Source organism: Anabrus simplex, chromosome 3, assembly GCF_040414725.1.
Source record: "Anabrus simplex isolate iqAnaSimp1 chromosome 3, ASM4041472v1, whole genome shotgun sequence".
NCBI lineage: Eukaryota > Metazoa > Arthropoda > Insecta > Orthoptera > Tettigoniidae > Anabrus > Anabrus simplex.
In genome coordinates this window covers 209,374,584-209,398,581 of record NC_090267.1, presented here as the reverse complement: position 1 = coordinate 209,398,581, position 23,998 = coordinate 209,374,584, and the positions used below count along the sequence as shown (strand labels likewise).

At 38.9% G+C, this 23,998-nt stretch overlaps 1 long non-coding RNA gene across 2 annotated transcripts in view; it reads right to left on the bottom strand.

Moving 5' to 3' along the window:
• Positions 1-953: 953 nt before the first annotated feature.
• The window catches only part of LOC136867161 (uncharacterized), a 100,834-nt gene continuing 77,789 nt past the window's right edge, over positions 954-23,998 (bottom strand). For both annotated transcript variants that reach the window (XR_011017976.1, XR_010859629.2), the window contains exon 3: positions 954-1,023. This is a non-coding gene — a long non-coding RNA (uncharacterized lncRNA). The remainder of the gene's footprint in view (positions 1,024-23,998) is intronic.

Below are 23,998 nucleotides of genomic sequence, written 5' to 3'. Positions count from 1 at the left end.
ACGTCCCAACGGCACATAGAAACGACTAGAAGTGAGATGGAAGTGTCTGTGGCCTTACTTTATGTACAGTCTCAGCATTTGCCTGTAGTGAAAAGGGAAACCACGGAAAACCCCACTCAGGGCTCCGATAGTGAGGTTCGAATCCACTATCTGCCGAATGAAATCTTACAACTGTGCGACCCTAAACGCATGGGCAACTCACTTGGTCTGGATGAAGTGGCGCCAGGTTACGAAAGGTATTTTCGACCGGAAGACGACACTATAAAATCACAGATTTGCGGAACGATTGTACGTCCAATAGCTTTGTACAGAACGGAGTGTTAACTTGTCACAAAGGAACATGAACTACACCTCACTGTTGTGGAAATGAGGATGCATTGATAACTAATGTGATTCACTAAACTGGACCTCGTCAGAAATCAGGATATGAGTACAGTATTTGGTGTCGCGCCAATACCCAAGAAAATGCTACAGACTGGTATGATCTGGTATGGTCAGGTACTGCGAAGCTATGTGGCACTCCACATGTGACGACAGCAGTATAAGTGAATCCTGCGGGACATCGACCACCTGGGTGGACAAAGAAACGATGGTTCCCTGATCTGCAGGAGGACACGCTCTTAGTGAGCGTAACTACAAACAACGCCATAGATCGGGCAATGTGGAGATGGAAGTGCAAAGCCGCGGAACGTGGAATGAAGCGGGGCAAATAATAATAATAATAATAATAATAATAATAATAATAATAATAATAATAATAATAATAATAATAATAATAATAATAATAATTTCATCGGTGAGTGGAATTCGTTTGTAACATAACTTTGTAGTCAACTTCGTCGTTCAGTATTACTCCGATAAACAAGGTATTAATATTATTTAATTATTTTCCACTACTTACCCGTTTCCACATCTTCGCGTAAAATTATCTAGCCTCATTAAGGACGATACCAGGTACCATGAGAGGACGTATTTTCCTAAGCTGAATGGTAATAATCTGGGTTACGAAGTTCCTCCGTCTTCCTGAAAAAGTAGAATGATAAACATTTTTAAGATATATCAGACAAAAATTAAGATATTAATATTAGAAGCAAAATAATTACCGGTGTACAATTATATTGCATCAAATGCACATGTCATTAACGAGTGTTGTTTCAGTCATCAGCCCATAGACTGCTTTGATGCAGAACTCCATGCCACCCTATCCTGTGCTAACATTTTCATGTCTACGTAACTGCTGCATCCTACATCTGCACTAATCTGCTTGACATATACATACCTACGACTACTCATACCGTTCTTACCGCCTACACTTTCCTCAAAACCAACTGTACAAATCCTGGATCTTGGAACTTTAATCAGAAAATGTCACAACTAAAATATTGAGTAATTTTGTTATTGTGCAGTTTCCTCACCTGAGTGAATCTCTACTTGTTTTGTTTGACATTCATCAAGAAGTTTGGACATTTTTCCACAGAGGACACCACAAAAAACTATGATCATGCACCCTGGTGTGAGGTGTAAGAAGTTATAATTTAAGGAAGTTTTGTATTTCTAGGTTTTTGTAACTGTATGATGTTCATTTATATTTGGGTTGGCAATATTTCCTTTTTCTTTCCGCCAGTTTTGAAACTAGCCAATCCCAAACTTCTGTAATTAATTTTCCACCTATCAGAGGCTTCTTGTTCGATTCTGAGTGTTACTTTTGATATCTACCAATAAAATTGAGAGGGTGTGGCTAGTTTAGTCTTGAATGATCTCGAATCTTCCCTGAGGGTTTATAAACTGCGGCTTTTCACGTTTCTGGGCCAATTCATCGTCACCGTTCGGAGTGTGTGTGTTAAGCAGGAGGCGGGTGGCATCTTTCGTCAGCACCTAGAACTTCTATAAGGTAATGGCCACATAACTTTATTCTTTCTTGCTACCTCCGCAGTTTAACCCGAGGGAAAGGTCCGACTCTTTAGTATGTAACAACCTTTTCATAAATGTAACTTTCTTCCGGCTGATGTAAAAATTTCATAAAATCTTTAACTGTATATCGGGGATAGGGAGTGATGTACCCTCTCGAGCTCCCCTTCATCTTGGTTTGATGTGACTACGTGTTGTAACGGTTTTCTGCCTGTAATGTATTAAAGTAAATTTTATACGAGTCACCTCAGTAGTTTGGGAATAGCCCCTGTTTCGTCGTCCTAGAGCCCCTTAGGATTTAAAGTTCTCGCTATCTTGGAGCGCAGTTTAAGCCAACATTCAGGTTGTGTGTTGGGCCATTTAATTAACCTGTTCCATTCCACATAGGCCCTATAGGTTGGATGCGAGATAGCCCTGTTTCAAATTGTAAGTTGGCCATGGAAGGCCAGAGAATGTAAGATTTTTGAGGTTGCCTCCAGGAAGCTGAAAGAAACGGAGAGCTGGTTAGCTCTTTCCCAAATTTTGATATTGTAAGGTGTGCTCATGGTAGGCTAGATATAGTAAATTTTAGGAGCAAGTGCTCTTTGAATTAAGGGATTTCTGCCCTTTACTAAAGTTGTTCGTTTTTGGATTGTAAATTTCAGCTGGGAGCTCAAGAATTGGAAAACGAGGGGCTTGAAGCCCAAAATCTGTCACGTTCATTAATCTTGTATTTTACCTTGACTTCTTGTACCTGACGCTTCATTATTATGACAAATTGTTAAGTTTGAAGTTCTGAAAGTATAACCTTCAGTTTAAGTTTTAAATTATTTTGATATTGTAGTTAGACTCATTCAAGCCCGCATCTTCTTGCATCACCTCTGCGTTCCACGGATACCCCGGAACAATTATTATTATTATTATTATTATTATTATTATTATTATTATTATTATTATTATTATCATCATTATTATTATTAATAGTAGTAGTAGTAATTATAAGGAATAATGAACTTGTAATTTGCAAGGAATTTGTTGTTGTGGGAAGTCGGCGTAATATGGAGCGTTGCTGGAGTGTTAGACGCACGCGAGTAACAGGGAATAGTGTTCTATTTTGGACCCTACATCGATTTGAATTCTGTGAAGTAAACAGAGATCTGTGCATTGTAGATTTTTACTCCGGACTTAGATGTTGAAATATGACAGAATTTGTTTGGTACTAAACTTTTTAAACTGGCTTTCACAATGTACACATAGAATGCGAATACGAGGTTGCTTTTATTGACATTTGTGAGGGCGGATGATGACCAGATGGGGAAGCAGAAATTAATGATAGGAATAACATAAATGCAGAATTAGTCTCTAATTTAAGAGAGTTTAGGTCACGAATTTCAGTAAATCTGAGCAAAAGTCCAAGAGACCTCATGGCATGGGATTGTACTTGTAGTTTTCTGTCACGAATTATTCCAAGATCATTCACCTGAGTATCAGCCTTCAATAGTAGGTAAGGGTTATTCTGCCCGAAGACAGGTCCGAACCTCCGCAGAGGTGTTCCTGAGCCGGAGTTTACGTGCGGTAGGGTGGCCAGTTCCTTTCCGCTCCTCCATTCCCTTACCCCCCACCAATAGCGCGTGGCAACCCATCCAACTCCTGACCACGCCCAACGTTGCTTAACTTCGGAGATCTCACGGGATCCGGTGTTTCAACACGGCTACGGCCGTTGGCAAGCCTTCAATGGAATGTCATTTATTTCATATAGTAGCATGGCACGTACCTCTTTAAATAGTTGATTACAATCCCCTTAGGTTATTTTTTCCCTAGATAATTTTATCAGACAGCTGTATATTGATAGACTTCGCTTCGGACATCCGTCTGTTGTTTTTTCGTTTTTTACGTCGTACCGATACGGATAGGCTTCAATGGCGACGATGGGATAGGAAAAAGGTTAGGAATAGGAAGGAAGAGGCTGTGACTTTGATTAAGGCACAGGCCCAGCATTTGCCTAGTATGAATATAGGAAACCATTCAAAGCCATCTTTAGGGCTGCCGACTGTGGGGTTAAAATCTACTATCTCCGGAATTCAAGCTCACAGCTGTACGCCCCTAACCACACTTCCAACTTTTTTCGGTCAGATGTGAACTGTTGTAAGTCACAGATGCATTTACTGGAGAGTAGGATAAAGCAATGCGAGCTTCATTATTGTTCAAGTAATAACACATTTATTTTGGTTATTATATCGTCGCTTCACGGGTAAAACGTTGTATCCCACAATACTCTTCCTATCCATTATTCACCTTAAGACTGGTCACGGCTCCCAGCCACATACTGATACGCAGTCCATCAGAACAATGCCCGTTGTGTTCGTTTTCCTATGCCGATGAGTAAACGAAAATGAACCTTACATGCATTTTCCTTTACACATGGACATAGGAAAATAAACACACAACATTTGTTCTGATGGACTGCATATCCATACGTGGCTGGGAGGCGTGACCAGTCTTAAGGAGAATAATCGATAGGAAGAGCTTTGTGGAATACAACCTTTTACCGGTCGAGCGACGATATTTTTTAATACATTTTCTTAAATTGTACAGTAATCGCAGGGAAACAAAACATTTTAGTTTTCTATACATTTTAACAAAAATATAGAACTTACAGTTATACTGTACTATCATCTTAATTATTTGATTTGGCCCTACGATGCTCTACGTCTGGAACGACGTCCGGTCTTACATCTCAAAATTGCACATAATTAAAACTTGAAAGAAATAGGATTTTCGAAAATAATTAATCAATCAATAAATAATGTATCACTGGTACTAAAATGTCTCATTTAGTACTAGGATAAAGAAAGTAGGAACCATGCAAGTTGGGGTATATTAAACCATTGAACATTGGTACTTGTGAATTTCGTTGCAGACTACAGTACGAAAATTACGCCAAAATAGCCAATGTACAGACACATGGTCGTTACATTTTATTTATATAGATTGGTATTGTTTCTGATTGTCCTGTATTTTATGTTGCACCGAGAATGATATCTGCAGTCACTTAAGTGCAGCCAGTATCCGGTTTTCGGTAGATAGTGGTTTCGTACCACACTGTCGGCAGCCCTGAAGATGGTTTTTCGTGGTTTCCCATTTTCACACCAGGCAAATGCTGGAGATGTACCTTCACTAAGGCCACGGGAGGTTCCTTCCCACTCCTATCCCTTTCCTATCCCATCGTCGCTATAAGACCTATCTGTGTCGGAGCGACGTAAAGCAACTTGTAAGAGTAATTACTTTGTACTATATGTCGCGGTGCTTTAATTAAACAATGTACCAAACTTAAGAGAGTGGGCAACATTCTGAATGCACCTGTTCTTAAGGGCCTGACCTAAACCTAAAATGAGCTAGGAAAATGTCAAAGCCAAAACCAAACCAAACCCCATGGCACTACATCCCTTGAGGGGCCTTGGCCTACCAAGCGACTGCTGCTCAGCCCGAAGGCCTGCAGATTACGAGGTGTCGTGTGGTCAGCACGACGGATCCTCTCGGCCGTTATTCTTGGCTTTCTAGACCGGGGCCGCTATCTCACCGTCAGATAGATTTTCAATTCTAATCACGTAGGCTGAGTGGACCTCGAACCAGCCCTCAGGTCAAGGTAAAAATCCCTGACCCGGCCGGGAATCGAACCCGGGGCCTCCGGGTAAGAGGCAGGCACGCTACCCCTACACCACCGGGCCGGCTAGGAAAATGTCAGTGAACCCATAAATTACTGGGATAGGCTGAATATTATTTTATACCAATCAAGTATACACTGTATTAACGTTATAGTTGTTATATCCATCTTTAATTATGTCTATAAATGCAATAGAATCATCTGTAATAATGTTCTGGAATGTATTGTGTTTACTAATTTTCCAGAAATTTACACAGTGTTACAAATATTTTAGGACAAATTTGGTGCTGTCTCATGGTCTGGCCATTTAGCATAGAGATATCTATGATCAATGCACACTTCAGAGTGTTTCTAAAATATAGAGCTATTTTATATATTGAACGCTGTAAGTATATTACAGATTTTCTTCAAGTATTCCGTTCTCGCGTTAATAGATTTGCACTGATGGCTGGTACGAGAATCGAATCTCGACCATCTCTTCAGCCTTCCGGCGCATGCTTCCTCAGTAGGCTGCTCTGTTCTGATTCCGGGTGTATTAAACGTACCGCCTACCACTCTCCTTCCAAATACTAAAATTGTTAACTATTACTACTATAAGAAATACAGACATAACAATAATAAAACTATCTACAATAATAAAACTATCTATAACTAATCATCGAAAGCAGAAGTAACCAGCAACAACATGACCAAAAGAACATCGAAAATACAGAAATTTCTAATAGCATCATTCAGCTTGTACTATTTGTGACTATGTATTAAGAAATATTGGATGAAATTAGTTTCTTAAGTGTACTGAAACCGCCTTTGAGTCCCTCATAGCTGTTTTACAGTACACTTGATTGTTGAATTAACTAGAAACAGGTTTATCTTCAATGTAGAAGCGTTAAGTAGCTCAAACATGACGCAGAGACGCCAATAACAGGTGGTTGAGCCTCCAAAACAGGTGCACTAGGATGTCTTCGCTGCTCGCGTAAATTGCCTGAGGGAGGAAGACGTAAACAGGTGGAACGTGTTTGTAAAACAGAATGGAGCTCTTGGAGCTCAACTTCATTGAACTAATAATATCTTCTCTGTTATTTCCAGATTAATATTGAGGAAATGGAGAAGAGCAAATTAAGCTTTCTCTAAAGACGTTTTCATTTTCGTGCATAATTCACATAAAATTTAAAATAATACAACAATGCAATGACATATTCTTATATTTGTGAATTCCTCCAATAATTTTTGCCTGTAGTGGATCTCAGAACTACATCAGATGGTTTTCATTACAAATAAACTCTCCAATTTCCCTTCATCTATCACGTAAGATTAATCATTTAGTATCAGTTATAATCTAAAATTTGCCTGGAGATTTATGAGTACATTTTAGTTCTAACAGAATGATTTAAAAGAACAACTTGGAGCTTAGTACGGACTGTGCACCTACAGTCTTGTATTCCTCAAGCGATGGGTTCAATTTACACCGCCAGAAGTCCTGAAAATGGTTTATCAATACTTCCCTCATTTTAATACACGGAAACTACTGGCACTGCTTTATACGCAGTCTCAACATTTTCCAGTCCCACTTTTACCGAAAACCTGCACGTGTTAGTACAAAATTAAACCCTAGGAAGAAAGAAGTATAGTGCTTTAATTGAAAGAGTATATTTTTTTCTTCAGAAAAAAATTACTGTCAGAGGAAGTGGGAGTTATCACTGGCATCACATCAAGACGGCCGCTGTTCGAATTCCGATAAAGTGAAGCTGCATATTTTAGATGAAACATCTCCTCCCTATGGTTCATATTCCACTTAAAACAATACCAGTAGCCTAACATTACAAGAGTCCTTCCTCAAGAAATAACGGCCACAAATAATCCTAGTAATTTGTGACGTAGTCCGCCTGTGTGGTGTACTGGTTAGTGTGATTACCTGCCACCCCCGGAGGCCCGGGTTCGATTCCCAGCTCTGCCACGAAATTTGAAAAGTTGTACGAGGGCTGGAACCGGGTTCACTCAGCCTCGGGAGGTCAACTGAGTAGAGGTGGGTTCGATTCTCACCTCAGCCATCATGGAAGTGGTTTTCCGTGGTTTCCCACTTCTCCACGCAAATGCCAGGATAGTACCTAACTTAAGGCGACGACCGCTTCTTTCCCTTTTCCTTGTTTATCACTTCCAATCTCCCTACCCCACCCCCCGCCGCAAGGCCCCTGTTCAGCATAGCAGGTGAGGCCGCCTGGGCGAGGTACTGATCATCCTGCCCAGTTGTATCCCCCGACCCAGAGTATGAAGCTTCAGTACACTGCCCTTGAGGCGGTAGAGGTGGGATCCCTCGCTGAATACGAGGGAAAAACCGATCCTGGAGGGTAAACAGATAAATAAGACGAATTTGTGACGTCACTGCGTTGTTCTGGATTACAGTTCCACAATTTGAAAATTTTAAAAATTGTCTGAGATTCCATATTTTTTTCTAATAAATGTAACATAATGATATTAATTTGAATCATATTTTTTATGAAATTACACAATAATTACACATTTCATGAATATTCACGGATTACCTGACCATTTGTTTAGGCATCTTTCACAGAAACACTTAAGTCTAGGAAATAGATGAATAGAAAATCACAATGCAGCCAGCAATTGGCACCTCAGAATGGACATGGCTAATCAGCACGAGATATGACTTCATACAAATAACCTGGTGAAACTGACCTCTAAATTAAAATAATCAATTTGTTTATAACCTGAAAACAAATATCATCCCTTCGGTAATGAATACATGTGCTAAAGTACTATTTTTCTTTATTTTCGACTGAAGTGAGATATTTGCAGAGACCGTCTGTATTTTTGGCCTACAGTTTTTTTCTAAATCTTTTTCTACCGCTTTTCTCACACTTGTGTGTTCTCGGGTGCGAACTGTTTCGCACATGTGGGCTTGGCCCAGTTTTATACCCTTTCTGACGGCAACCTTATTTGGATGCATGTAATCACTATCGCGTGTTTCTTTCGTGGTTGGTAGTGTGGCGTGTTGTCTGACTATGAAGAGGAGAGTGTTGAGACAAGCATAAACAGCAAGAAGAATTAATCAGACGCGAATAAAATACCGACCTTGCCAGGAATCGAACCTGAAATTATTATTATTATTATTATCAACGCTGACCATTCAGCCAAGGAATTGGACATTTTTACTTACAGGATAGTTTTGGATATGAACATTGATAGTTTCGGTAAATTTCCAAGAGAAGAGAGAGAATTCACAATATGTGCTGTAAATACCGCGTGGTACAGCTGTCCCTATTCACTCAGTTTTATGCAACCGGCAGATTATAATCTAACCTAAAAATATAGACCTTGGCCTCACACCATTGTCTGGTTTTACAACGCTTTCTATAATTCGTTCATTCGTATCAACCAAATCAACATTAACGATAAAATACCGAATGATGGCAAAGGATCGTAAAAAGTCTGTGGCAAAGTATCGTAAAATGTCTGTATCACAGCAATGCCATGTACAGAGAATAGGATCGCTGAATGATTAGATATAATGCAGACATAACAGCGGTCATCGACAACGCGAGATAACCGAGCGTACTGAAAGTTTGAGGAGATTCGAGTCCGATGTAGGAGGAATGTTTTTGTTTCGCTGTTTAACGTTTCTGTGGGTCCTGTTGTTGAAGACAAATCTAAATCATCATATTGCAGGTACTCTGCTATGTTTTTTAAGTAGCTATTAAAATAGCTATTGCAGTAAAATGACCTACTACCGACAGAGGTGCAACGAGCCTGTGTATGGTCATTAGATTAATTAACCAAATGTTTAAAATGACCATCTCCTTCGTTAACGTAAATCTGGAGGAGAGACGTTCTTGCTTGCTGAAACAGGAGTGGTGTAACCTGCCTGCAGGCCTCAGTGATGAGCCGCCGTAAATGATTCGGATTCTATGGATCCTGTTCATAGAATATTTCTTTCAATAACCACAGAGGAAAGAATCTGGTGGATCTAGGTGATCTAGCCGGCAATGTGACAGGAACCCCGTCGTCCAATCCATCGCCTAGGAAATGTCCTATGCAAGTGGTTCCGTACTGCCAACTACCCGTGTGTGGAGCTCTATCCTGTTTGAACCACGTCCTTAACCGTGTAATAAGGGGCACATCCTCCAATAAGAGTTGGAGGTATTCACGACGAAACTGTAGATGGCGTCGATCCGTGTGGCTTCCTTCGAAGGAATATGGTCAAATGATCGGATTGTACGCATTGGCATTTTGAACAGCTTCTTCGTTATTTCTAGATGTCACTGGAGCATCCCGAAATGCGGGGGAGATTGTATGAAATGACCCCGTTACACTGTAATCGCACTAACCACTACACAAAGAGCAGTATCCTTTCGAGAATTAAGGTGGTTAAACCTTAGTTACGAATGCCTTTGCGAGCATAATATATAAAAACAATTGTAAATCTCGTGAACAAATTCGAGCTATGAGTCCCTGGCACACATCACATGCAAGCTGCGATTATCACTATATAGCCACTCCTGGAGACAAGCAATATGTCTCGTAATTCTGTGCTAATGGAATAATCTATCGCTTCGAAACTACTCTTGTACGTTGCAAGGTCTGAAACAGGTTTACCTTGCTGAAAACACCACAGTGTGATAAATAATCATGTCCAGCTTAAGCCCAAATAGTCGCAACCATTCCGTACGCAAAGAGTATGTACCTATTACTTCGTTGAATAAGTCCAGCATAATGTTTCAGGTGATGTTCACAATGCATTTCTTCATAGTCGGTGCCTACATGGCAATATTTATTATAACTTCCTTAGAAGAATATCTGAGACTTCAGAAAAATAAAGTTTTCGTAAAGTATGCCTAGGCGAGTATGAAATAAAAATAAAAAATGGCATGGCTCAAGAATGATTTGAACCCTCCCTGGAGCAAGTATTATACCCGGGCAAATCTACCAAGCTTTATTTCGCCCAGCTACTTGCAGCGTGAAAGTTCAATTCTTATAACTCTATATTCACGATTAGAGCGAAAATTCTCGCTTCGAAAAGTTACTGATGTTTTACAGCGTTATGGCCCGGTTTTATCCCTTAATTGCACGCTCTAACGGGTTTGATTGCATGGTGTAAGCTATCACACCTGCTGTACAACATTTGCGTGCACTAGATTATAAAATACTGTGAAAAACACGTTTCTACAAATTTCAATGTGATGAGACAATACAAAGTGGCGGTGAATGACCAAGTCTGTATTTTATCCTAACCTATCACGTTTTCTATGATACCATGACCGCCCTTTTCTATCAAACCAAAATGGCCTCTTGGACCAATCAGGTGCGCAATTCTCTACCGATAGCTGTAGGAGTGGCTATGGTTTGTTCAGTACAGTAACTTTTCGTGAAAATGACTGGAGTATTGGAATCGGCTCTACATAAAACGGTACAGTGTTCATGAGATGGGCCTCACTTACTGCCTCTTGTACCGTTTTTGCGTTGTGCGAGGAAGTCTATATCGGGCTGACTCCATATAAACTTGCTGTAAGATGTTGCGTAAGATAGGACTAAGAGACATTTAATTCCTAGCGGGTTGCATATTTTCAGGAAAAAATAGGAGCACCATATACCACCTGGTATATGAATCGACGTTGCTCAGTCATTAGTTAATCATATTTCTAAGACAAATTCACTGGGATTCAAGAGTTTGAACCAGGAACCATGTCTAAGAAAAAGTAATTCAGTACACAAAACATTTTGAGTTGTATACAAAACTGACATTTAAATTTAGTACTACATTCGAGAATTAATTCCATCTGTTCATCCGTTAAATGATACACTCCTTTCCAATCGTCACACTTTCAAAATCACGTACAATGGTTCTAAAGAGCGCCATTTGTATGAATATCGAGTGTTATTGTTATTTTCGTATATTTTCAGTACAAGAACAAGGCAATTTTTAATATTACTCATATTATAATTCAATTTATTTTTACTTACCGTAGTTCGTTACATATCACACAGATAGAGCAGTTGCTTCTTTCATCATAATTTATTCTGGCACGTCATAGACCAACACATTAAAAACAAAACTATGAGCTAATAAATATTGCTTTTTTAAAAATCTGAAATCAGTTTGCATTAACAAAAATTTATTTGGTTGTTATATATACGCATAAATAAACGTGCAGATGTTTGCATTTACTTTTAATTATTACTTAGATGCTAACAAGAAATGACTTAGGGGCCGATGATCTAGATGTTAGGCCCCTTAAAACAACAAGCGTCATAATCATCATCATGAAGAAATGACTAACATAAATCAACACCTAAATACTACAAAATGTGTATGCATTATCTATCCTACATCAATATCCCGTACATGAAATATCATGTTTTGGGACTAAATAAGTAAGATGAATTGCTTTGAAAACTAAAATTTACTACAGTATTTTTTCTCCTTGATATCCTCCTATCGGAAAAAAGGACATGAGAAAGAAGTTTTATAAATACATTTCCATCAATTTTCGGTTCCCTATAAATCCCCAGTCCATTCCGGGAAATTGACATGGTATGGACCTAAAAACTACCTTTAGACAGGTCCATGATAAATATGAACTTTGGCTGAAATAACTCCAGTAGTTTTCAATTTATAAGAAATACGCTTTGTACGCACACGCTCTTGAGTTAAGTATGGTGGGACTCGTACCGAAAACCGGTCCGCTAATGATATGTCCCTTATTAACCCTCGTATCGAAATGATTCACGTGAGAGAAAAGGTTTATAAATTGATTTCCATTAAGGAAGGGGGGTTTCCATTAAGTTTGGTTGTGTATATTTTGTGGGAGTGCAAAATCACGGTCTCGTTTTCGTGTGAACCCCCAGTCAGTTCAGTGATTTAGAAACAATATTGGCCCTATAATCTACCCAAGGACAGGTTGATTCAAAATATGAAGTTTAGTAGAAATACATCCAGTAGTTTCCAAGTTATAGACAAACAGATAAAGAGACAAACAGACAGAGACCAAAACTAAACTGTATGCAGATCGTCATTATTATACATAAAACGGATAAGTGAACCGAAATTTCGCCAAAAATAGTCAATGTACAGACACACAGTCGTTACGATTTCATTCACATAGAAGATGACAGGCAGACAAAGGCACGTTTATATGTTCAGAACTTCATTTCGACATTTACTGCTCCTATACGTTACATCATATCAACAAACGGTTTGTACTATCAGACGCCCGTTTTACCGCTCTACATGTTTACTCTTCAAACGTTTCTTCGTATCTACCACATTTATGGGTTCTATTGAGCTACGATATTTGAATTGGGTGAAATTTGGGTACATTTTTTACATTTTACATTCTTTTTTACATACCTATGTATAAGCTAAAACATGAAATTTGGTCCGCATGTAGCAATTGGTCGTGTCAATTTGCGAGCCAAATTAGATGACTCTATCCTTCCTATAAGTGTGTGAGACAATGTAATATTCGTGAGAAAACACACAATTTTAGAACAATCGAGAAATACAGACAAATCTGACGTATAAGGGAGAGAGAGAGATGACAAAAAGTCATAGGACCAACGTTAGCAATCACTCCAAATTGAACTGAGATTGTGCCATCCCTTTTGTGATACGACTAACCGTTTAGCCGCGAAGTACCTCAAACAGAAGTTCTGCACCGTAATTAAAACTGACTCCATATTTCGATACTCTTCGGGGATAAAAAGTGAAAAATTTCAAGATCTTGGAATTTTTCCGTCAGTTACAGCCTAAAACATATATTTTTTTCCTAATTTCAGTTTTCTACCTTGTCTGGCATATTGTACCGTAATCTTGATTTATGGCGACTGGGATAAAATTCAGGACTTTCAGTATACTATAGCTAAAAATATGCAGATGATAATTATTACCCATTAAACGGGTAGCTATACGAAAATTAAGCCAAGATAGTCAATACGCAGACTCACGGTCGTTACTATTTTATTTATATCGATAGGTAAAGAACCTATTCCACGTACCGACCGCTCATGATATCTCCCTTATTAATCCTCCCGTCGAGAAAATGCACATGGGAAAAATGTTTTAGAAATGGCTTTCCATCAAGGTTGCTTGAATTTCAGTCAGGTTGGTCTTGTATATTTTGTGGGAGGGTAAAACCACTGTTTCGCTTTCCTATAAATCCAAGGGTCCATTCCGGGAGATTGACATGATATGGACCTAAAAACTTACTTTTGGATAGGTGGATTCTGAATATGAATTTTGTTAGAAATTTATCGAGCAGTTATCAAGTTATAGACAAACAGACTAAGAGACAACAAAGCTAGAAAATATGCAGATGGTCATTATTACACCTAAAATGAATAACTGTACGGAAATTTCACCAAAATATGCAGTGTACAGAGACACGGTCGTTACGGTTTTATTTATACAGAAGACTAGCTATAGTACCCGGCGTTGCCCGGTTGGTCATTGAATGTTTACGTTTATGATTAGTATTACCAGTTAGTTATGTGTGAAGTGAATATTTATAGAATTCCTTTTTGGGACATGATTATCACCATCTATTATGTAGTTCTAGGTTGAATTAGATGTGTTTGATTTCAAGTTTTAGATTATTTAAATATCGAGTAAAACTTTATCCTTGTGGAAGCTCTAATTTAATTTAGTAATAATAATAAATAATAATAATAATCGTATGGCCTCAGCTACCGTGTGCAGACATTTCGATTTGACGCCATCTGGCTGTCTGCTCGTCAATTTCGACGTTCCGTTTTTACTCTAGGTCCGCAGACAGAGTAAACCGGATCTCTCTTGGGCGTCTATGGCTGAGATTTAATTAATTTTGTCGGGTAAATACCAAATGTATCACCAGAGATCTTTTACATGCCGACATCGTACGACATGGAGTGTCGAATGGACGTTTTTCCGCCCTGCAAAAATCCGACTACCTCTGCCGGTTTTGAACCCGCTATCTTGGGATCCGGAGGCCGACACTCTACCACATGTATTCATCCTTCGCACTATAGATAGGCCTATGATCTACACGATTTCAACTGTCTTTGATGCTGTCACCAGTCAGCCTTGAGACCCTAAAAGCAGTAGATTCAACACAAATCTCAGTTATTTTAGACTATGTACTATTAAACCCCATCCAGCCTCCCATCTCAGTGGAGGATGAACGTGGACTTAAACGGTATTCGGAGCGTCACAATTCGTCTCAGCGACACATGAACAATGGATTGGACATTAATATGGGTTATTTTCCGTTATTTGTAAATGTTATCCCCTCCCATTCCCCATCCCCAACGGGGGTTGGTATGTTTAATATCCATGATCCAGATGGTAAGTCATATGCGTACTAAGTTTCGTTGAGAGCTACTCTGGAACATACCCACATACACTCATATGTATGACTTAACCATCCAGAATGTCACAGTTCAACTCAGCGACCTCGTAAACGATGGTATTCGACATTAACATCAGTCATTTTGGTTTATTTTTATATTTCACCGACTCCGCTAGGAGTGCTTGCGGTGTTTTACCCAACAGTATTTGTTTTAGATAGTAAGTAATATGTGTACCAATTTTCTATGAGGGCTATGTTGGGAGAAACACTCATACATCCGTAATTTCGGTCATTTTGGACAATTTCTTTTTCACCCCTTCTCACCTCCATGACGATGGAGACTGAAGATGGACTTCAACGACATCCGGAATGTCACTTTTCGTCTCAGCGACCACGAAAACTGTGGATTCGAAACTATTTTCAGTTTTTTTACATCTCAGCCCCTCTCACCTCACCCGTAGGGGTGCTAGAGTTACCATACCTCCTCGCAGTTTCTATCTAGACAGTAAGTCATAAGTGTGCCAAGTTCGGTTGAAATCTATCCCGTAGTGCAGAGTAGTATTGATTCAACACTAATATAGATATTTTAGTTATAACTATATTTCGCCCACTTCTCTAGTACTTCTGTGGGTGTCTTGCCCCCACAGTAATTTTTGCAGGTATCATGTAATATGTTTACCATGTTTAGTTCACACCTATGCTGGAACATACGTACAAACTTCCACAACCTCGGTCATTTGGACATTTTCATTTCTACATCCCTACTCATGCTCCTGCCGATTGGGGCTCAACTTGGACTTAAACGACATACGGAGTGTCTCTATTCATCTCAGCGACCCGTAAAGCTGCGGATCGACACTATTTCCGAATTTTATTCCTTATGGCTCCCCTACTAAGGGTGCTACGGGTGTCTTATCCCCAAGCGGTTGTCTCCTGATAGTAAGTCATATGTGTACCAAGTTTGGTATAAATCGCTCCAGTAGTCCTGGAAGCTATGGTTCCAGACTAATATCGGTCTTTATTATTTATAAGTATATTTCACCCCCTCGGCTGGGAGATATAGGTGTGTCTTTCCCCAACAGCATTTTCACAAATAGTAAGAAATATGTGTAAAAAATTTAGTCGTCAGCTGTGCTGGAATATACAAACATACATCCAAAATTACGGTCATTTTATTTTTCACTTTTTCTCGCCCTTATGTCAAAGGGGGCAGAACTTATAAAAAATCCGGAGTGTCACTATTCATTTCAGCGATCTCGAAAACTATGTATTCACTATTTTCGACTATTTTTATATTTCCATCCTCGCACGACCCCCACTCTTAAGTGATACAAAATCCGGAATGTCACTATTCACCTCAGCGACCCCAAAAACTATGGATTCGACTCTATTTTCGTTTATTTTTATCTCACTACCCCCACGAGCCCACACCAAACAGGGCTGAAATTGTCTTATAAAAATCTTCAGTGTCACTATTCATCTCAGCGTCCCCGAAAACTATGGATTCAACACTATCTTAGATTACTTCAAATATCTCACTCACCCTTTTCCCCCACCCAAAACAGGGCTGAAATCTGACTTTAAAAAAAATCCGTAGTGTCACTATTCATCTCAGCGACCCCTAAAACTAATGATTCCACATTATTTTCGATTATTTTTATATCTAACTCCCTCCTCGCCCCCTCCCCCGCCAAAAGGGCTGATCTTGGACTTGAAAAAAATCCTCATTGTCACTATTTATCTCAGCGACCCCAAATATGGATTTGACACTACTATTTTTACAACTCAGCTCCCTCGCCCCCCAACTTTAAGGGTGCTTGAGTGTCTTTACCCCACGAAGTTTGTCCCTTGTTACTACAGTAAGTCACAAGTGAACCAAGTTTCGTTGAAATCACTCCATTGATTTCGGAGATGTAATACATACATATTGACATTCAATGATATATAGACCTATAGATAGATGACAAAGACTCGCCTTTGCACGCTGAGAACCCCCAGTTGCACTTCGTTAGGAGTGGGTGATAACTCGTGTCATTCCATTGTTAATATTTGATATTTTTCACAGTTTCTTCAATATTTTACACATCTAATACACAGCTGCCGGGCGCGTGGTGTAGGGTAGCCTGCTTGCCTGTTACCCATAGGTCCAGGGTTCGATTCCCGGCCAGGTCAGGCATTTTTACTCGGATCTGAGGTCTGGTTGGAAGTCCACTCAGCCTAACTGATTAGAATTGAGGATCTATCTGGCGGTGAGATAGCGGCCCCGGTCTAGAAAACCAAGAATAATGGCCAACAGGATTCGTCGTGCTGACCATACGACACCTAGTAATCTGCAGGTCTTCGGGCTGAGCAGCCGTCTCTTGGTTGGCCAAGGCCCTTCAAGGACTGCAGTGCCCTGGGGTTAGTTAATACAAAGCTATATTCTTCAAACTGGGCAGTTCTAACAATGTTGGTCCTATGACATGAAAGTACATCTCGAACACGGCATGTTGGATTGCTATTTCCAAATAACAGGCATAAGAATGAACCTCCTATTAAGAAAGGTGCTTTATAAAACACAGCGGCGTGTTCCCATTCTCCTAAATACAATATTTATTACCGGACTACCATGATATAGCGTAAGCTGCTGTCCCCTAGCGATAATCTGTCCATCAAGTTGATCCAATCTTGCTGCGGTTTTGCAGTTTAATAAAATTACATTGAATTACTCATAATAATAAAAGTATCCATTCGATTTCATTCAAACCACTTCGTAATCCATCTCAGAAATAATACGAAAAAAAAAACTGAGAAATTTTCAGCGAAATCGGTCCAGTAGTTTTGAGTCTATTAATCCCAAATATACCAACATCCAATTTTAGATATATAGACTCTCTTTCGCTCTTTGGGGACTCCACCCCCAAACCCCCAACTCCTCTACATTAAAAGTGGTCACTTGGAAAATTACTATGACGAAACGGTACGTCGTTGCGAAAAACGGATTGCGCGACCAGATGGCCCATATATTCGAGTACATATTTGGTCCTATATTTTCTCGCACAGTATATTCATGATTTACAATAAAGATAGATGTAAACGTTTCGACCCGATGCAAATTACGTACGTTCCTTACAAGATGAGAAATAATTTTCCTAACGTAATGGGCAGCTTTAGTCTTGTAACATGGTAGGTGTATCGTGGTTGAAACGTTCTACATTTTCGTTTCTTGATGTTTTGTCCTATCTGCATCGTGTAAACCGTAGATTGGTTTACAACCTTAAATTAGGAATACAATGTCCACATATTCTTTTCATTTCTCCATTTATACCCGGTGCTAGAATCATGCATTATGCTCACATGTGACCCACGGACGTTTCAGTGAGAGTGCCGAATTTCTTGATTCTATCGGTCTTATGAGTGTTAAAACAGTAAAATGAATTTTAGAAAATGTACACTATTGACGTAAAATCTGAAAATGCAACTCTATCTAAGGCATAAGAGATCAAGATACGACTGAAAGTCCCGGAACCGAAATTCACGATGGAGTCCGAATGTGCTCTCTATTTGGCGATATGACTTACCGTTTAGCCACAAAAAATCTCGAAACGGTGGTCTACATCGTCATGAAAACTGTCTCCACTTTTCGATAATTTTTGGAGGTAAAATGTTAAAAATTGGAACTGTTTTAACATCTCCGTCGGTTGCAGGTCAAGAGCTATAACTGCACCAAATTTTGATTTTCTGGCGCACTGCAACATATCGTCCTCCATTTAGTCTAGGGGAATGGAAGTAAACGAAACCTTAATAATTGAACAATTGGAAATTTTCCATACGCTACAGCCTAGTAGCTCACACATTGGCAAATTTAAACTTTCTACCCCATCTGGAAGTGGTCAATCTTGAATATAGGTCAGTCAGCCGTACAGATTTATAAAACATAATAGATAAACGTTCAAGATGTGCAAGTTTTAAGTGCAGAAACATATTTGGAAATTTACTGTGGCGGAACGGTTGGTCGTATCGATACACAGATTGCGGCATCAGACGGCCCCTTCATCAGCCTACATTTTTGGTCCTAAGACATTTTCAGTTATCTCGGCTATTTATGGCATAGATGAAGGTAAATGTTTCGATCTATGTCAAATTCTGTGCGTTTTTAACAAGTTGAGAAATTATTTCGCCAGATTACCAGACAGCTACAGTCTTGAAACATGGCAGGAGTATCGACCACAAAATAATCTGTAATTTTTGTTTTTGACGTTTTGTCTTATCACCGTGTGCTTCACCTTAGATTGCTTTAGAAGCACAGATAAGGCTGAAATTTTAGTAGTGTTTCAACATATCCCTTCCGTCTTCCCATAGCTACATGCCGGCAGGAATAATGAAAGCCAATAATGTATGACCAATGGACGTGGCAAAGGGCGTGTTGAATTTCGTGATCCAATATGTCTTATAAGCGTTTCAAGCAGTGAAATGATGTATGGGAAATAAAACAAAATTGACTCAATATCGGAAAATTAAGTTCCATATAAGGTAGACGAAGAGGATGTGACACGACAAGAAGTCATAGGACAAAAGCTGTAGATCTCTTCATTCCAGGGACCAAACGTGGTAACCACTTTCTGATAGGAATGACAGTTTAGGCACAAAATACCTCGAAAAGAAGGTCTACACCAGCATGAAAATTGCGTCATTATTTCGATATTATGGGTGGGGATGGGGTGGGGTGGGGGGTGGGAGTGGGGTGGGGGTGGGGTGGGGGTGGGGGTAAAATGTTAAACATTTGAACTTTTATAATTTATTACTCCGTCGGCTACAGGGTATCTTTTGGAATTTTTCAGCAGGTTCCAGGCTAAGAGCTATCAAACTGCCAAATTTCATATTCCAACTTCATGCCGAAGTGGGTAAACATTTACGTCAGTCAGCGAGCCAAAGGGTTTTATAATATATATATATATATATACAAACGATAGAGCCAGGCAGTGTGCACGCTAAATAGTACAGATTTTTCATTTGGAAATTTATTGCGGCCAAACAGTACGTCGTATCAAGATACGGATTGCGCCATTAGACGTCCCTTTTAGTCACCTACACTTTTATTGAAAGGTATTTTGTCGTATCTTGGCTATTTATACCATAGAAAGAGGTGAACGTTTCGAACCATATCAAATTTCGTCCGCTTTTCACAAGTTGAAAAATGGTTTTGCCAACTTAGCAGACTGCTACATCCTTGAAACTTGGCAGGCATATCGAAGATGACACGACCTACAATTGTGGTTATTTGAGATTTTGCCCTACCTCTATCGGCTTCACCACAGATTGCTTAATAAACATAAATTCGGCTGAAAATTGAGTAGTGTTTTACATATTCCTTCCGTTTTCCCATACATTCAAGGCAGGTAGAATAATGAAAGTCCGTCCACATATGGACAATGACTGTTCCAAGGAGCCTGTTGAATTTCGTGCATCTATCTGTGTTATGAGGGTGGAAAGTGAACCAAATTTACCATTACCGGGAAAATGAAGGTCAATCTTTGGTAGAAGGGGTCGAGATACGACAAAGTGTCATAGGACCAAAGTTGTAGATCTCTTCAGTTTAGCACCTGAAAATGAAATCCGTTTAGTGATAGCAATAACCGTTCAGCCACAAGATAACTTGAAACGAAAGTCTGCACCGTCATTAAATTTGGCTTAACATTTCGATTTTTGTTAATGGGTAAACTATTAAATATTTGAACTTCTTGCAATTTTTACGTCACTTACACGCTAGGAGCTAGAACAATGCCAAATTTTAATTCAGTAGGGCACTGCATTATGGCGTCCGCCATTTTGTTTGGGGGAGGGAGGCAGAAATTAAAATTTTGATTTTTTTGGATTTTTTACGTAGGTTGCAGGCTAATAGCTATAATATTGCCAAATTTCAAGTTCCTAGCTCATATGGAATGGTCTAACCTGAAACTTGAGTCCGATATTTTGATTTGGTGGTGTTGGTGGTGGGGGCTAAATATATAAAAATTGAACTTGTTTGGAATTTTTCCTTGGGTTGCAGCCTAGTGGCTATCAGATTGCCGAATTTCAAGTTCCTAGTTCATCTGGAAGCATCCAACATGAAATTTTAATTCGATATTTTGACTGGGTGGGTGGGGGGCTAAATATGAAAAATTTGAACTTTTTTGAATGTTTCCTTAGATTGCAGCATTTCAAGTCTCTAGATCACTTGGAAGTGGGCAAACATTAATGTCAGTGAGTGAGTGAGTGAATGAGTGAATGAGTCAGTCAGTCAGTCAGTCAGTCAGTCAGTCAGTCAGTCAGTCAGTTAGCCTTGTGGCTTTATATAATAGGGATAGATGACAGGTGAAGGCAATTTGTAAGTGCAAACCTTCATTTTGAGTTTGAATGCTCCTAAACGGTACATCATATCAGCAAACTGTTTGCACCACCAGAGGCCCCTTTAATTGCTCTAAATGTTAGGTCTTAAAACATTTTATTGTACCTCCCATATTTATGGGTTCGAATGAGTTACGATGTTCGGATGGGGTGAAATTTGGGTACATTTTTAATATTTTATGCAATTCTTAACATATATAAAAGCTAGAATCATAAAATTTGGTTCGCGTTTAGCCGATGGTCTTGTCAATGTGCATGCCAAATTCCATGACTCTATCTTTCCTATACGCATGCCAAACTATGTAATATAAGTGTGAGAAGCACAAAATTTACGAACAATCGAGAAATACGCCCAAATCTAACATATAAGAGAGAGAGAGAGGGGCGACAAAAAGTCATAGGACCAAAACTGTAGATCATTCCAAATTGAATTGAGGTTGTGTCATCCGTTTTGTTACAGGACATACCGTTTAGACGCGAAATTACCTCGAAACGAAGGTCTGCACCGCCATTAAAATTGCCTCCTTATTTCGATATTCTTAGGGGGGGAAAATGAAAAATTTAAAGATCTTGGAATTTTTCCGTCAGTTACAGGCTAAAACGTATAATTTTGCCTAACTATAATTTTCTAGCTTGTCTGGAAGATTGTACCGCAATCTTGATTTTGAGCGAGGGGGCAAAATTTAAGGAATCTGCTCCGCGTACAACACCTTTTGGGCTATGTCCGCTGGACTTAGCCTGCAAAAACGACCGTTCATGATATATCACTTATTAACACTCCTGTCGAACAAATGCGCATTAGAAAAAGGTTTTAGGAATGGAATTTCATCAAGATTGATCGATTTCCAGTCAGCCTGGTCTTGTATATATTGTGGGAGGGAAAAATCAGTTTCGTTTCTCTGTAGACCCCCAGTCACTTCCGAAAAATTGACATGGTATGAACCTAAAAATGACCTTTCGACAGGTGGATGCTAAATATGAGGATTGGTTGAAATATCTCCAGTAGTTTTCTACTTATAAGTAATAGGCATTACGCGCACCCGCTCTTGCGTTTTGTCCGGTGGGACTTGTACCGAAAAACGGTCCGTTAATGATATCTCCCTTATTAATCCTCATATCGAAATGATGCATATGAGGAAAAAGTTTAAGAAATTGATTTACATTTAAACAGGTGGATTTCCATTCAGTATGATTGTGTATATTTTGTGGGACTGCAAAGTCACGGTTTCGGTTTCGTATAAGACCCCCAGTCAATTCAGGGATTTAGAAACATTATTGGCACTAAAACCTACCAAGGACAGTTGGATTCTAAATATGAGGTTTGGTAGAACTATATCCAGTTGTTTTTAAGTTATGGACAAGCATACAAACAAACAAACAGACACTAAAGCTAAAAAATGTGCGGATGGTGATTACTCCACCTGAAACTGATAACTGTAAGGAAATTTCCCCAATATAGTTAATGTACAGGTACTCGGTCGTTACTGTTTTATTTATATAGATTGCTATTATTATTATTATTATTATTATTATTATTATTATTATTATTATTATTATTATTATTATTATTATTTTCCTTGCTCGACGTGAAGTTAATAATAATAATAATAATCATAATAATATAATAAAAATAATAATAAATAATCATAATAATAAAATAATAATAATAATAATAAATAATAAAAAACAAAATACGAAATTTTTGGTATAAACATTTCACTTGCGTCCACAAGAAAATGGCCAACAATTAACTTATCTCGTGCGTCATCCTCAAGAGTGTCCTGAAATTCTTACATCAGGAATTACATATTTCCTACCTAAGGAAGGTGGAAATGTTAAAGATCCATCAGCTTACAGGCCAATCATTTGTCTACAAACAATCTACAAACTTTTTACATCTATACTCAGAGAAGAGATGTATAAATATATCAGCAACCATACCATTCTGACTGAGGATCAGAAAGGATGCAAAAAGTCATCACTAGGGTGCAAAGAACAGATAATCGTAGACTCCGTTGTAATACAACATGCAATTCACTCACAAGGGAACCTGCACACAGCGTATATAGATTATCAGAAAGCATTTGACTCAGTTCCCCACTCATGGTTAAAAGAATTACTTCATTTGTACAAGATCAATCCTGCCATAATTCATTTTCTTCAGGTTACTATGAACAATTGGAGGACAGTGCTCTGCACTAAGACAGAAAATAAATGTATAATGTCCGACACAATTAAAATTTAACGTGGTATATTTCAAGGAGATTCATTAAGTCTTCTGTGGTTTTGCCTTGCAATGAACCCCTATCCAATCTTCTAAAAGTTACTTTTTGGATTTGATATTAAATATTACAATAGAAAGCGCAGAATATCTCATTTGTTTTATATGGATGATCTGAAAGTGTATGCCTACAACGAAACACAAATGAATGCCCTGCTGAATATAATAGACTCTTACTCATCTGATGTGGGAATGACGTTGGGAGTAAAGGAATGTAAGCTGATAACAATTGAACGTTGTCGGTACACAAACTCCAAACCATATGAGCTTCATACCGGATATTTAATTGAATGAATGGCACAAACAGAGACATGCAAGTACCTTGGATTTGCTCGGAATATAACTCTGGAGCACAAGAACTGGAACTCAGTGAGAAATATACATTGATGTTGCATCAGATTTTGCGCAGCTACCTAAATGCCAAGAAAAAAATTAAAGCAATAAACACGGACTCCATTCCAA